The 16,904-nt window shown below is 41.5% G+C and overlaps 1 protein-coding gene across 1 annotated transcript in view; it reads right to left on the minus strand.

Annotated features, from left to right (window-relative positions):
- Nucleotides 1–16,674, minus strand: part of znf1035 (zinc finger protein 1035) — a 29,025-nt gene extending 12,351 nt beyond the window's left edge. Inside the window, exon 1 of the mRNA XM_080040253.1 lies at nucleotides 16,226–16,674. The gene's annotated coding sequence lies outside the window, so the exon portion shown is untranslated. The remainder of the gene's footprint in view (nucleotides 1–16,225) is intronic.
- Between the last annotated feature and the right edge of the window lie 230 nt (nucleotides 16,675–16,904).

Below are 16,904 nucleotides of genomic sequence, written 5' to 3' on the forward strand. Positions count from 1 at the left end.
ACCAATGTCTGACTGACTTGACTGTTCTTAATGTAGTTTTCTGCAGAACCACTGATCCAAACAACCTCACACTAGGCACTGATCTCCCTGGGCTCCTCAGCAAAACAAAGTAGGTCAGATAAACGTTGTGGCGTGAAACACTAAGGACAGACACAAAGACACTCGCACATACACATCTTCCTTTAAAGTTAGATAAGAATTTGCCACCAGGCATTTTTACAATTGACTGTTTTGTCTGTAGTGTGGATGTTAATATGTTATCAGACATCAGGAGAGCTAAAGGGAAGTTCTGCACCCATGCGGCTCAGCCAGTTAAGAGGTAAAACCAAAAGAACATGGTGTGGCTGCCACAAAAGAGAGGCACAAGGAGTTGGTGCATTGCTAGCAAGGTGGTTGGCTAAGGTAGAAGGCTCCGTACACTTACGGCCTCCACACACATCCTACCTCTACTGAGGGTCTCCTGCGCGACTGCGTCTGACTTTTTGTCACTGACCGTGTAATCAACCTAGAGCGGCCACACATCCAACCTGTGCCGCGCTGCAGACGCCCGTCAGAGGCAATTCTGCAACAACGCTCCCCTTTACCTCAGGAGGCTCGCCTATTTTTTTCTGAGAGCCGCACGTCTCTTTTTACTTTATCTGATAGAGAAATACTCTGCTGAGTCATATTGACATCATACCGGCAGCTTTCGCTATAGTTTCACCATTTCCTGGTGTATCCCTTTCAAAATAAAACTTCCAACAAGCGAAAATGTGGCAAAAAAAAGAAAAAGGCAATGGGGCGCACGGATTACTGTGTCCAGACTCAATATTAGACTCAATAAAAAAATCATATGCATCATAAATGGCATGAAAGAACTTCATTTTTAATGGGAATTATCTATGAAATCTCTATGTAGAAAGACAGGGCTTTTAGAAGCAGCGCTGCAGCAGCAGTTGAGACGTTGTATGTGTGTCCGAGAAAAGCACGAGAGAGGTAGCAGTAAGGTAAGGCGACGCGCTCCAGAGGTAGACGCAGGATGTGTGTGGAGGCCGTTACGTACATCTGGCTACAGTTAGTGACCTTTGTGATTTAAAATGTAAGGAATGAAACTGGCATTGATGCAAAAGAATACCTTAACTTTATTAAGGTTTGCTTACCATGACGCAAGGTGCTGGACAAAGGCTTACTATGTAGATTAGTCAAGTAATTTTAACCCATTTTTATTTTTGATAAAGTTAAATTACTGAACAATCATTGGGTTTTGGCCCATTGGTTGGACAAAACAGACCATTTGAAGATACCTTTACTAAATGTAATGGCTCGTTTAATTGCGTTTAACATTTAAATTGAGCCAATGTTAAATCGGTAGATGAATTGATAATATAAATAACTTAATAGCTGCATCTCTACTTGACCCTTTCCTTTGTCAGAGTAACCCGGGGTGGGTGTGGCTGAGATTTCTCCCTAGAGCATTATGGTGTTGGATTTTTGTAATTCATTATCAACGGAAGCCAAGTTCTTACTGTCTGTGAACAAGGACCAAATAAAGTGTCTGGCCTTGTTGGAATCTCCAGGCGAGGTCCTGGAGAGGATATTGCTTGAGAACTCTAAGGCTTTTCAGGCTTGATTGGCCTGTGGTCCTCATCAATCAGAAACAGATAATACACTGTGTGCACACTTATAAGGCAAGTTGTATTTTTGAGGATTAATTTTATTATTGAACAACTACAGTGCTCTCTGTCAATCCAAAATGTTAAATGAACCTAAACCTGAATGTTTACGAAAGTAAAAGTGAGGTTTTGTCTTTCTTACGAGAATATATGTGTGCACAATTATTAGGCAACTATTAGTATGGAGAATTATTAAGCAACTAAATAAAAAAACGAAAATGTTCCCATCTCACTTGTTTATTTTCATCTGTTAAAGTGAGAATAATAAAACAACTCAATTTACAAATAAAAATTTCCGACATGTCAAAAAAAAATATAGCCACCCTTCTTTTCAATAACTGTCACAAGCCTTCCATTCATGGAGTCTGTCAGTTTCTTGATCTGTTGACGATCAACTTTTTTTGCAGCAGCAACCACAGCCTCCCAGACACTGTTCCGAGAGGTGTACTGATTTCCTTCACTGTAAATATCCTGTTTAAGCAGGGCCCACAGGTTCTCAATAGGGTTTAAGTCACGTGAGGAAGGGGGCCATGTCATTATTTTTTCATCCTTAAGGCCTTTACTGGCTAGCCATGCAATTGAGTACTTCGATGCATGTGATGGAGCATTGTCCTGCATAAAAATCATGGTCTTCTTGAAAGACGCAGACTTTTTCCTGTACCACTGCTTGACGAAAGTATCTTCTAGAAACTGGCAGTAGGTTTGGGAGTTGATTTTGAGGCCATCTTCAACCCGAAAAGGTCCAACTAGCTCATCTTTAATGATACCAGCCCATACCAGTACTCCAACTCCACCTTGCTGGCGTCTGAGTCGAAGTGGAGCCTTATGTCCGTTACTGATTCAGCCACGGGCCCATCCATCTGGTCCATCAAGAGTCACTCTCATCTCATCAGTCCATAAAATCTTTGAAAAATCTGTCTTCAGATATTTCTTGGCCCAGTCTTGACGTTTCAACTTGTGTGTTTTGTTCAGTGTTGGTCGGGTTTCAGCCTTCCTTACCTTGGCCATGTCTCTAAGCACTGAACACCTTGTACTTCTGAGCACTCCGGGTAGGTTGCAGTTCTGGAATATGGCAGAGCTGGAGGATAATGGGTTCCTGGTAGCTTCACGTTTGATTCTTCTCAAATCTTTGGCAGTTAATTTGCGTCTTTTTTTCTCAATACGTTTCTTGCGACCTTGTTGGCTATTTGCAACAAAACGTTTGATGGTTCTGTGGTCACGCCCCAATATCTTAGCAATTTCAAGAGTGCTGCATCCCTCTGAAAGACTTTTTAAAATTTTTTACTTTTCAGAGTCCGTTAAATCTCTTTTTTGGCCCATTTTGCCTGAGAAAGTGAAACTGCCTATTAATTATGCACACCTTGATATAGAGTGTTGATCTCCTTAGGCCACACCTTAACTCATTACACAAATACACATCACCTGGTATGCTTAAATCCAATAAGCACTTAGGTTTATACAGCATGAAGTAGGGAAATATGCATAAAAATTATGATATGGCCTCACTTGCCTAATTATTGTGCACACAGTGTAGGAGGCCATAAGGACTGCAGCCTTTGTGGTCGTAGAAGCAAATATTGGGTGGGGGAAAGTTTGACAAGGCCATTGAAAATAATTTTTGTCCTTTTAGAGATTTTGGAAAACTGTCAGCCAACTCGACAAACTGACTTAAACTGGGGATTAGGTATAGCTAGGGTTGCAAAATTCCGGGAATTTTCAAAGTTGGAAACTTTCCATGGGAATTAACGGGAATTTATGGGAATAAACGGGAATAAACGGGAATTTACTAAATGTAAAGCAGCCCAAATGCACTAAATTCTCCTAACTATGTTATTTCAGTCCAGGCAAACGTTCTAGACTGTAAAAAGCAGTTTTTTCAACTAAGTTTTAATATATTTATGAACATTTAATTTCAAATCAGATTTTTTTTTAAAGTTTATTGAGATACCCAACTTGATATCATAAATTGATTTTACTAGACCAGGGCCCTATCCGAAAACTTTTTTTTGCATAGGAAATTTCCTTTCCTATCGAGATGACCCGGAAGTGCTCGGCGGATAGGTGATCCGAATAACCAAAATGCTTAGGAAAGGCATAGGAAAGGAGTCTCGATTCATCCTATAACCCTCCTTTAGCATAGGTTACTCCTGACCAACCTATGCTAAAGGAACGGAGATAGTGGTATCCCATAATCCTTTACGGCGGCAAGATTTAAAGCAACAGGCCACCGCCGGAGTTTACCGACTCTACACGAATACGAACGAGAGGTAAAACAGAAGAGAGGAGAGGAGAAGAGAGGAAGATTTAACTCGGCTAAAACAAAATATCCCCCCCCCCCCCCACACACACACACACAGGCTAAAGATAATAAAGAACTCATAAAAGACCAACATCATAATAGTTATTTTCGTAGCACATAATTTGCACCATAAGAAAATAAAATACTAACTTCACATTTAATGAAGTTACTGGGGGCAGTTCATTTCAACATCAACACAAGTGTAGCCTCTTTTTATTCCACTTGTGAATTGGGATATAAGGGAGTGATTCTCACTCTGTTGGCGACAACCTGATTAAAATCAATATGAAAAGAATGCATGGATCAAACGAGCGCTTGTTGTAGTCAATTTTCGGAGAATAGGCTATACTATAGCCTATTCTCTATTCTGCTATAGTGTAGTTTCACGCTAGTGACTCACGTCAGCAATACTCGCCGTCGCGCAATGACGTCGGTTAGGAAAAGTGGAGTCGAATTCATTTGAAACAGCGCTGTCCTTTCCTATGTTCGATAGGAAGCACCTTTCATCTCTCCTTAACCCCGATGACGTTTAGGGGTTAAGGTATAGGAAAGGAGGCTTATAGGTTAGGAGATTGGACTTTTCGGATAGGCCCCAGGTTTACAGAGGCTTAAGCTTTGATTTTAAATATAGTTGGGGACAATAAATTTTAGCATAATCTTGACTAAAACAACCAGATTTTATGCAAGTACACTTGGCAAATTGCACATAGCACACATCCTACTGCAGGGGTACTGAGGCCGCGTCCCCTACATGCTCTGTGCATTCCTCCATCACATGGTGGGGGGACATTTGACTTTATTTATTGAATGGGTGGGGTCAGACAGATGAGTAATAATTTACTCAACATTCATCTTTTTGTTGTTCAGTGAAATTATTGATTGTTCATAAAATAATCAACTTGATAAAGTTCTTCTTACAAATAAATCTGTTCAAATGTAATGTTTTTTGATTGTATTATTTTGCATGGATGTCTGCCTATGACCAAACATAGTGTTTAAAAGTTTAGATTTATGGTTGGTTATGAAAAAAAAAAATTAAATTACCGCCATTTTGTTAATTCCTATAATTTCCAATTTTGAATATTCCCAAAATTCCCGAGCGAAAGTTCCCGTGGAAAGTTTCCGGTAATTTACCGGAAACTTTCCACCCCTTTGCAACCCTAGGTATAGCATTAGAGGGATAACTTTGAGTAAATTCTAATCCTAGCAGACATCTTTTTGGAAAAGGCAGTGCCAAAAGACTTCAGGGAAACCTTAGGCAGGTTCACGTGAACTTTACAATGAGCGTAACGCATTCCAGCAGTCAAACCATCATTCTGACAGTACTGTCAGAATGATGATTTGACTGCTGGAAGACTCTGGCAATAGCATAATTTCTTACCAGTACCTGGAGCAACAAACAAACATAGTCCCCTACATTTACATTACATTTAACGCAGGGCTGAGATTAGTATGAATGATTGTTTAAAGCTCACTGTTGGATGGACAGCAGTTTTTCCCGCAGCGCTTTATGGCTAAGGTGGCCGCCTTAACAACATCAGCTCCCCACCTTGACAACCGACCGACCGTTTTGGCAGCCGACAACCTTTTTTAGCATTGCACTGCAAATTGAGAAAAACATATTCCAAAACGATCAATAACCTCTGTATTTAAGAAAGTCAAGAAATTAGACTTATAATAACCATTAATCTATTAAACACAGTATCACATTGCAGTATTGTCCACAATAATCACAAAACCCCCCTAAACAATCACCACATTAATTAAGAAAATTCCTGCTGGAAACAATGGACAGGCTGCACTTAGCCAAGGTCTTCCCATACAAACTGTGAGGAAACTATGGCATACCAAGAACATGCTTGAATGCTTATCCCGTCAGGCCTGGGAAGACACAAAAAAGAGCTTGGGGGCATATCAAGGTGTAGGGGTTTGGCCTACTTTACTTTGCATGCTTCAACTGTGAATCTGATGTATATTGTCAGGGAAAAATGACATAATTTTACTGCATTTAAAAGGTAGTTGGATCTTTGGATTAAGACAGACACTGGTCTGCTGCAAGGTGAGCCAGTGTCTGTCCCTTCCCCTTCCTCTGGGAAGAATGTTTAAAGTAGGCCTAGTCACCTGATTTCTGCAGCCAGGAATAATGGAATAGAGCAGTTCTATTTTGTGAGTTTTCTATCTGAACCGGTAAAAGATGCTGGCAAGGCGGCCACCTCTAGATTCTAGATGCAGGAAAAACCCTTATCAAATGGGTATCTCCAAAAGGAACCACTCAGTAGGAAGACACAGTTCAAGGAAGCTGGAAAGGGAAATTTAACATCAATAGTTTTTGGTGGGAAACGGTAGCTTCTGTAGATGAACAAACTCTTTTAATGTATTTTTTGTTCATCTGGCTTTTTTGTCTTGAAAGCCGATGTTCTCTCTTTCAAAAGTTTTTTATCATTTAAAAAGGTGGGGTATACGATGTCAAGATAACGTTTATACAGTGCTGCTTAAACGTTTGTGAACCCCTTGAGTCTTTTATTTAGTTTAACCATTATTAATTCTTTTGTACTTTGTAAATATTACTGTGATGTCACAGTAAAAGACATCACAGTAATATTTACAAAGTAAGTTTTTTTTTAACCCTATATTTCTCTTTCTGTGATGTCACGAGAAAGAGAAATATAGGGTTAAAAAAACACTCTTTCTGCCTTTTCTCAGGCTAGGATGAACCGATTTCAATTTTTTTCGCACATTTATACTACATAGGATCTCAGAATTCAATACACCTTCATATTCAAACCGGTGAAGTAGGCCTTTAACCGAAAATTATTTATTCAGCCATTTTCGGCAGATTTTCAATAATATCACCATTAGCCTATATTTCATGTAAATAAAAACTGACGATCGTCGCCAGAAAATTTAGTCTGACGATTCAGTCAGCTCCAGTCTCCCCGATACGGTCAAAAAAGTGCGAAGAACACACTGAGCCGACTACCGCCTTGCTGTACGTTCTGCGCTTGCGTGGGATGACATTTAGTAGGCTGTTTTTACTGTATATTGTAGGCTGTCATTATAATGGAGAGAGTGCATGCTGCAGACGTATACACACACAATTACATACACACACACACACATAGGCCTGTCACGATAACACATTTTTCTGTGCGATTAATTGCCCCAGAAATTATTGCGATAAGCGATAATATTGCCGTTTTGAGACCATTTTCAACTAATATAATGATAATGGCATAATAATGCAAGTACATCCTTTCGAAGATCAATAAACTGTTATTTTTAAAGAACACTGGAACTAGACGCCTGGAAGACATTTAAAATATCCAGAATAAATTAACAAAACAACCAAAAACAATAAATAAAATTGACTCAGTCTATTTGTTTTTTCCCAAGCTGGGAAAACTGCATCGGGTGATTGTGTTTAAGGTGAAGATTCAGGTGTGTTGTATTGGCGCGTTTTGTTGATATTAGCCTCGTTTGAGAAGGAGCCGTCTTGCTCAGACCTGCGCAATTATGACGCGCATCTTGCTGAGCGCACAGCAAAAATGCTGCAAAAATGCTGTGCTCTCAGCAAGATGCACATCATAATTGCGCAGGTCTGAGCAAGACGGCTCCTACTCAAACGAGGCTATTGTTTTCAAACAAATGCGACATGTCGGCTCGCTCAGGTTAGTTGGTTCGCCCCGGCCGTTGGGTTTGAAGCCGAAGTGCTCCCACACGGCAGCTGTCGCGTTGGGCTTAAACACCAACTTTTTATTCCTCCACATTTTTGTTTTCTTGCTCTCCTCCTCACGGGGCTCTCATGCTGCACTCTGTGTCACGCGAGGGCTCCGCCTCCCACACAGAGACCATGCAACAAGTGAATGACACGTGACAAGGTGGTTTACTCGTTGTGCCCTCAACTCGGCCTTTAACCCTTTAGGCGCCAAAGTCGCAAAATTGCGACATGACACTTTACTGAATCAAACAGCTGTTTTCTCTAAATAGAGTGTTATATTTTGTTCAAACTCCCCTCCACTAGTTGGCAGACATCCCGTACCTAGACCTCAGCTCAGAAAAACGTCATCCTTCAATGCAAAATATTCGAGGAAAACCGGAAATCCCATCCCAAAAAATAAAAATAAAATCCCATCCAAACCTTACTTTTTTTTGTCATATCCTCCTAGCGATTTTTTTCTGGTGTTATTGAAGACTTGTGTGGTGTTTAGAGACACCGACGTGAAAGCACGTATCACTCTGCAGTTACTGTGCTCAACGAGGAGCGGGTGCTGCCGCGAGCCCCTCCCCGACCAAAAGCACTGACAGGCGGTCAGTCTCGGAGCAGCCCATGCCCCTCGGAGCAGCCTGCCGTCAGAGCAGAGAGGTGACACACCTCCGCGTCCAGGCTGCAAATGAATCGCGCAGTTGTTGGGTGCGAAATCGGAGATAGTGTGCCACGAAGCTATTTATGCTGAAGCTGGATTTAGGAGTTATTTAGAGATATGGCAAGCAAAAAGTTGACGAGTAGGGAGTTAGTGTTCACTCTTTCTACGGCCCCGGTGCGTCCATGCGCAGCAGTGGTGCAGCCATGCGACGCAGCATATAAATATATATGATTCATATATATTATGAATATATATATAAATATATATACATTCATATCATATTATAATGATAATAATACTCATAATAATAATGAAGACTAGAAGATAAAAGTAAATAAAAATGGGTAAAAAAAATAATCATAAAAAGCGCCTGTTTACATGGGTTTTGTGGTGTAGTTCTAGTTTACAACTGTTGGCTTACAACAAAGTGGACATCATTACAAATGGATGGAGGGGTGAATCTGATGAAATAAGTTCAACTCTCTTTCAAAATATCAGGTATTTCATGGAAATTACATATTCCAACATGGCCGCCGCCATATACCGTCATAATATGCTAATTAGATCGGAAAATGTACTCCCTTGATAATCTTTAGGTCATTCTCAATATTTGTCTCATTTACACTTTGTCTCTATCTCAAACCACTTTCAATCCAGAGCCTTCTGAAATTTCGGTGTCAAAATCTAGTATTTTTTTAAATAAAACCCGGCGCCTAAAGGGTTAAGGCAGCGCTGCAGGAAAGGCACCATTAATAACCATCACTAACTGAATGCCCTAACCCTGCGCGCTGCCTTGAAGAATTCAGTCGGGGCAAAGAAAACACCAATTAGGCGAGAGGGCAGATACACCGGAGAAAAAACATTTGATATCCAGTGTCTTTGATAGATAGAGACACGAAGAAAACAAACAAGCATGCGAATGAAAATTATTGCGGCTGGCAAAAAATTAACGCTCATTTTAATTTATCGCGCAATTAATTGATTTATTGCATATCGCGGCAGGCCTACACACACACACACACACAGACGCACACCTGTGGCCGCTCCTCACTCAAACAACCTCGACTATTTCGGAAAACATGTGAAAACGTTGTGCACGAACAATCTGATGCTGTGTGCCGATTGTGTTTAGCCTACATGAAAATCCGAACATTCTCCGGTTCTATCGATAGCTTCCTAAATCATGTTTGACAAAAGTGAAACTATTATCTGCTCCGCTGCCGTGGCAGAGCAGAGACGGGCTGCGCCTTAATAGACAATACCAAGCAGTCAATGTATGCCGTTGCAATTAATGCCGTTTATTATTAAGACTGTACACAAAGATAACTGCCCCCTCATTGAACACACATAGGCTACCCGACAGAACACACTTAACACTAGAACCGCCACGGGGTCAATTTGACCCGTGGCGGTTTTTCAACTGCCCATAACTATACTTTTACGAAATATTGAAGCCCCCAACTCTTTGACTTTTCCTAAAATTGTGTTGTGATGCTCTCCCTATGGTTAAATAAAGTCACAATTAAACTGGATTAAAAAAACAGGCATTTATACCTAGAACCGCCACACTGGGTCAATTTGACCCGCACAGGAAAATGAAATATTTTCGAGCAGGTTGCTAGGCAACGACATTGTTTGGGGTCCGCGATCTGACAACTGTAGCCTACGTACAATCATTCATAAACACTTACAATAAATTAGAGATGAAGATAAATACCTAACAACATTATAGTTACTAAGTGAAATACGAGTAAGAGTGATACGAGTCTGATAGCAAGAGATCAGAACTGAGCGCTGTCTTCTATGCACCGCTGCTCGCAGCTCAACTGACAGACAGCTGAGTGCTGTCTGTGAGCCGGACAGAGAGCGTCGGAGGGATCCTCCGCCTCAAAACATGTCAACGTGGGGAAAAATGAATGAATAATCAATTAGAGCTTACCTAAAAATAAGTTTGCCAAGTTACTGTTTATTGTATTTATGATTTTAGCTCATTTGGACGCTGTTTTGACCTTCTGTTTTCATTACTATACTTGCGATATTATATCTACTTTCAGTTTCATTACTGAGTCGCCACAAAACGTGATTTGTGTTCTTAAAGATACTTAGATTATAAAACAAGAGGTCCAAAACACAGATGATTATTAAACAAACTAATTTATGACTTTATACCACAATAGAAATGCATGGGTCAATTTGACCCGCCTGGCGGTTCTAGGTATAAATAGAATGCTGGCGGTTCTAGTGTTAAATCGCTCCGTGAAGTGACCCAAGTAGGTTCAAGTCTTCAGAGCAAATTATTTTAAGTGTGTCTTTAGAAAGTTTATTGTTAAGCTTCAGTGCTGTACTGTTTGCTTACCGACGGACTGCCGAGTCCGGCATACCAAGTGTTTACTAACGCTGCATGTAAAGCCAGCATGTAAAGCCTGCATTATAACCCAGCCTACAAAAAGAAAAACGGCTGACGAACGAATGCTCTCACACAGGGATCCTGAGTGATAAAACACAGATGCTGTGCCTTTCCGCTGCGGTCAAGATAACCCTTTTGCTTTGCTTTGTGCTTTCTCTCTCTCCCCCTCTTTCAACCACACTTTTACACATACTCGCAGTTTCACACATTTATTGTTCAAGTCCACGTGTTGGGCATTTAATTACTAACCAACTAGAATTTCTGTTGCAGACTAGTGCGACAGCGGACGTTTAAACGATTAACCGTCTAGCCATCAGTATCCCCGATACTCACTCAGAGACATTTCGTGTTTGGAGGGCTGGCCTCTGCGGTCCAGTCAAAAACTTCAAATACCCAAATGAGAATATTATTTTGACAGTTAGGATTAGAGTGGAGTAGCCTGGCTCCGCCCGCCTACCTACTTCCGCTCAATTTTCCTTTCACTTCAGTAGTCAGTCTGGGGGCGGGGTGTATTCATGGAATCTGCTCGTCCAGATTTTTGGCTGTCCAATCAGCGAACAGAGCGAGTGGCTGAGAACGATGACGTCAAAGTCGCGCTCCAGTTTCAGTTGAATGCTGCGTTCCTTTTTACTCGGAACTCGGGAATTTCCGACTTGGTAGTTCCGACCTGTCTGTTCCAGTGCAACTGCTCGGGAAAGTATGGACGCCTACAACCTTTCTCGTCCCAACAACTAAACGTTAGGCTCTAGCAAGTTACCGTTACCAGGTACCGGTAGATCCATAGACTACAATATGTACTTAAGTCGGAAATTTCCGAGCTCCCTGTACAACTGAAACACACCGTCAGAAGCCGGCTCATGACACACGTCTGACCAAACGTGATGCGGTTGGTTAGCTAATCCAGAGTGGCACTGGGCAGATCCGATAGTTTTAAACTTCAACAGACACCCGCCTCCAAGTGAGTGAACGTTTGCCAATTACAGCACTTCCAGACCTTCTGTACAAATTAAATGAAGTACGATGGTCTGGTTGGACCAGGCTAAGAGTGGAGGGCTAAAATTACGAAAGTTTGCGGTTCTCCGTGTTTCCCACACATAGGCTCTTGTTTGGGCAGCCTTCACAGGTACATAAAACCTGTATCCCATAATGGGATGGGCATCTTAAGCAGGGCTCCAGAGTGCGCCTAATTTGGGCGCACGTGCGCCCAAAAATCTGGTGAGTGCGCCCAGATATTTTCACTGGTCGCACCAGTGCACCTGAAATTTTTCACGTCATATTATGTAATATTGGGTGCTGTGCTTCACGATTCTTCTAATCACGATGTGAGCTAGAGCGATTACATTCCTCACAAATGGCTGCAATTGCGATTTAATGTAGGATAAATGTGCGCACGTGTGTCTAAACGTTCCAACCGCTCCTCTCGTCTTTTTGGTAGCGTACTCGGCTCCTCTGACAGTGAGTGTGTGTGTGTAGCTGCGCGAGCACCTACACGGCGTGCAAGACAGGTGCAGACTATGGTGCAGACAGCAGAGTAAACAAACAAACATGGACACCGACGCGCATCAGCATCCACGCTGAACTGTGACGGAAATCAAAGCCAACGTCTGCTATATGGGGATTTTTAGGATTCAGTAAGGTGACGTTGAACACATTGAACTGCTGTCTAAAACTTGGAAAGTAATAGTCGCTATATGTCGCGTGGCAACCGGTGGCAACTCACCCAGTCTATCAATTCAGTGCGGAGAAACGTCGAATGCATGAGAGTGAAGGGCCACGAAAGTTTCAGTAAATTGATAGAGACTATTGTCTTGAGGAATGCCTTTATTTTCATGGGGAAATTATGATTATTTTTTAATCAAGTGTTTTATTATTTTGAAAACAGTGTAGGTAAGGGGTGTGCACGAGTACACGTGTACTCGTTTGGTAAATCATAAACGTCTACGAAAAAATCAATAAATGAAAACCGTTTTTTTTTTTTTTTTTACTTTGGGAAATGATTATAGGCTATCTCCAGGAGTGGAGGGCGATGTGATTTACTGTACTAAAGCAGATAACACAACACATTATTGTGTTTGGTTACAATATTTATTAATTTAAATATTTAACTGCACGCTCCACCTTCAGTTTCACTTTTGTTTTCATCTCCGTCTCAAACAGCTGATCGGCTCGCGAGCCCAACGGCCCGACAGCGGGAGTCAGTCTAATGACAGATGATCACTAGGCAGTTATGATCACTTAAGTCAAAAAGCTAAATCATGAAATGACTGCCTCTCTCTGTCTGTCTGTCTGTCTGTCTGTCTGTCTGTCTGTCTGTCTGTCTGCTTGTCTTTCTCACTGCACACTGTCACTCCAACAGCCTCTGCAAAAAAAGTGACGTTGACCCCCCCTCCCCCCCATATTATGGTTAAATGTGTACACAAAAAAATTGCAGACTGTAACCATTTAGACATTTTTGTAAACATTCACACCCCTAGTGTAGGCTGCTAGCCTAGTACAAGCTTTATTTTCTATATATTTTCAATGATTCTTAATATGTGTTTGTTTTAAATTGAGATCAAATTTCAAAACTATCAATAATCGCAAATTTTCCTTGAAAACCAAGAATCATAATACCATTTATTTATTATATTGCATCGCAAATCGCAATATTAGCCACTATAATAGCAATCACACAATTTCTCCAAAACGTGCAGCACTAATTTGGTGCACCCAAAATATATGCTGGTGCACCTAGATGAAAAAGTTAGGCGCACCGGTGCACCCAATGAAAAAGTTAGTCTGGAGCCCTGAATCTTAAGAAATGTCATTGATCGATCATAGGGAAAATTAATGATCAATTTTCGATTAATTGTTATCTTTTTACATATTAAAAAATGCCAACAGAACATCCAAAATACAGCGTTTTTACCATAGACTGTATACAAGAGGTTTTTACTCAATTACATCTTTATTCCAAGATCTTCTAGGCAAACAACAATCTATTAAGACAAGGCAACCTTTTAAAATAAAATAATAATAAAATGTGGCGCTGGTTAAAGCCTGAGCCTATGAGCCAACAATGAGCCAATGCTACGATACCTTTAAAGTTTAAACACATAAGCGCCTCCTAAGATGCTGCCAAAGACTGCATAAGGGCACGGCACGTTTCTCTGAGTGGTAAAGGACTTAACGGTACTTAATCTAATAAACAAAATGTGCAAATTACTTCCCTGATGAAGGCGAAGTAGGAAAGCATAGATGCTAAAGTTAGCCGCTAATGCTACGTGACACGTTAAACAGGGTCGGCTGTAGGCTTCAATGTACAAGTGGTACATAATTCGGTTTGTTTAAGTGTTGTACTTATACAAGGTTTCACAATGCTTAATGAACTTAGTTATTTTCGGTTCTTCTAAAGCTGTCCGATGCCAAACTTCGCCTTGACTTCTTCCTGTTTATGTTTTGTTTTTGATCTATGGCAGCTCGCAGGCTGCTGCCTGGGCCTGTTCTGTTGTCTCCTACTACTAGTTATGTGTCTCCCCCTGCTGGTAGGATGTTTAATTGCTGCCCATACAGTCTTTGGTGCTGCCACATAGGGAAATTCATTGCTGTGCTGCGGGACTCAGAATGTGCAACACAACGGCTATATGATCGATAACAATTTCACATGATCGACAATATTCTTAACGATCAATGATCGATTAATCGATTAATTATGCCCATCCCTAATCCCATTATTTAAAAAAAGCTGCAGCTACGAGCCAAAACAAGAGCACACTCCACACGACTACAGTTCGGGCCAATAAGCTGACGAACAACATAACTCCTGTAAGAAGTGTAGGGCTACCCTTAATTTGTCAAGTGAAAAAACTGTCAGAAAAGGGCAGCACTATAAAGAGAAAAAAAGGGCACATTTCATGGTGATTTGTTCGAGTGTTGTTTGTTAAAATGAGAATTTGGCAGAGGTAATTTCATCGTGATCAGTTCAATGTGATCCAGTAAAATGTTAGCCTGGTCCTACCCGACCATCGTACTTCATTTAATTTGTACAGAAGGTCTGGAACTGCTCAATTGACAAATGTTCACTCACTTGGAGGCGGGTGTCTGTTGAAGTTTAAAATGTTTGGATCTGCCAAGTGCCACTCTGGATCTGCCACCCAATCGCATAGGGTTTGGTTGTGATGTAGGCCTATGTCTTGCGCCCGGGACCGGCCGGAAACCAACAAAACTCAGCAAAGCTTGTTCTTGCTCCGGCTTTCTTTTATCAATATTCGGCAGTGTCACTACACGATATGAGGCACCTGCACGAAATGATGACCGCATGTGCAGAACGGCCGCCATCTTTGAGCTACGGCAAGTATCACTTTTCACTCTTCTCAACGAGCATCGGCTGCCTCCGCGGCCTCTCCCCTGTCCGAGAGCACTGACAGGCGGCCGGGTCCTCACGCCCTACTGTCTCTGAATATGCAAATTAGGTGATGACGCCATTTGGCGACTTCTAGCGACTTTTAGGACAGCCAATAGCTACTTTCCTTACTGAAGAGTTGGCAACACTGCCCCAGACTGACTACTGAAGTGAAATGAAAATTGAGCGGAAGTAGGTGGGCAGTGCCAGGCTAGTAAAATGTAGTGTTAGGCAAGAAACTAAAACAAAAAGGCTACAGCTGCCGCTAAAGTAGTGAATAGAGGAAGAAAATAAAAAGGGCAACACTTACACAATGGTATTTGTACCGGGGTATAAATTAAAAGTTACGCCCAACCATGTCTGGTTTGTTTAATATGTAAATGCAAAAGATGGTCTAGGCATAGGGCTACTCATGATTTGTTTTGATTGACACTATCAGTACAGGTAGGTTCTTTATTTTTTCTCTTCTTGTCGGCAAAACGGTAGAAATGCTGATTGATAACAGTTATCTATAATGCATTTGTAAAATGTATTTTGGGCAAGATTATAGGGCAGATTGTTGTATTTATTTTATATGAGGATGACAACTTTGTGTACTTCGCCTGGGGGCTTATTGTGGATAATTATCCTAGAAATTAAGCCATAGGCTACATCAACGAGCTGCCACAAACCAGGTAGCCTACTCAATGAATAAATATCAGCAAATGTTTCTAATCTTAACAAAACTTTTTTTTGTAAACATGGGTTTTGTCTCAGCCAATGTTGGACAAATTTGTGTTTTCAAACAATTCCACGTAAACGACGACGTATGGCCACCTGGATGCTGTGTGTTTCTTCTGAATGATTTGTCATTGCAAGATGCTGTAGCCTACTTTTAGCAAGCCATAACGGGGAAATGATACAAAAGGAATCTTCAGATGCTATTAGACTAAAATGCCATCAGCTCAACAAAAACATGCAACCTTTGGTCGTGACTCAATCCACGTGTTAAAATAATTTCACACGCTGGTTGTTATTCTGGCTGAAGCTATAGCTGCTATAGTGTCTAGCACTATGCTAGTTAGCAGTGATAACCAACAGCTAATGGCTTCTCTGCTGATGGTCTTCAACAGGATTCCTTACCTTCATCAGTTACTCCATATTCCTCTTGCGTGCGTTTCCGCAAGATTTCCTTTGTTGCTTGCCAGCTACATACTGTGTGTAATAATCCCGTAACAGACTACGCTGAACGACAATGGATCTCAGCCTTCTTTCTTTGCCAGCACAGCACACTGAGAAAGCGACTGTCCTCCTTGCCGATGGTTTCCGTCTTTCATGGGAAACACCGCCAGAATACGCTTACGCTTTTTCTTTCTGGACAGTGAGTCGATTAGGGTAGTTCAGTCAAATATAGGCTAGATGTCGTTTTTTCCGCACGACGTGTGCTACACCGCATGTTGGGCTTCGGATAGCGGAGCTATGTCCAAATCTGCCTCCATTATCCTTCTTTGCGCATTTTCAGAAACACTATACGAAATTCTGCGTATTATGCAACTGTCTGATTACAACCAATGGCAAGATGCAGGGGATACGACAAAGCCCGCCCCTCCTTGTTCTATGATTTCCACTGCCCTGACGGGGCTGGCTGTAGCACGACTCCTTCCGGGCGACTGCACCGCGGTTGCCTTCTTGTTCTGCAGCTCCTCCTCTGCACCCTACGTGCTAAGGCTGAGGCAGACACTCATCACTACTTATGCTGACATTAAATGGGCTGCTTGTTGAAGTCCTAAGTGGGTCTTCAGTGCTCCCATGTCAAGCTTCA

The sequence above is a fragment of the Ammodytes marinus genome (assembly GCF_949987685.1).
Source record: "Ammodytes marinus genome assembly, chromosome: 13".
In the NCBI taxonomy this organism is placed as follows: Eukaryota; Metazoa; Chordata; class Actinopteri; order Uranoscopiformes; family Ammodytidae; genus Ammodytes; species Ammodytes marinus.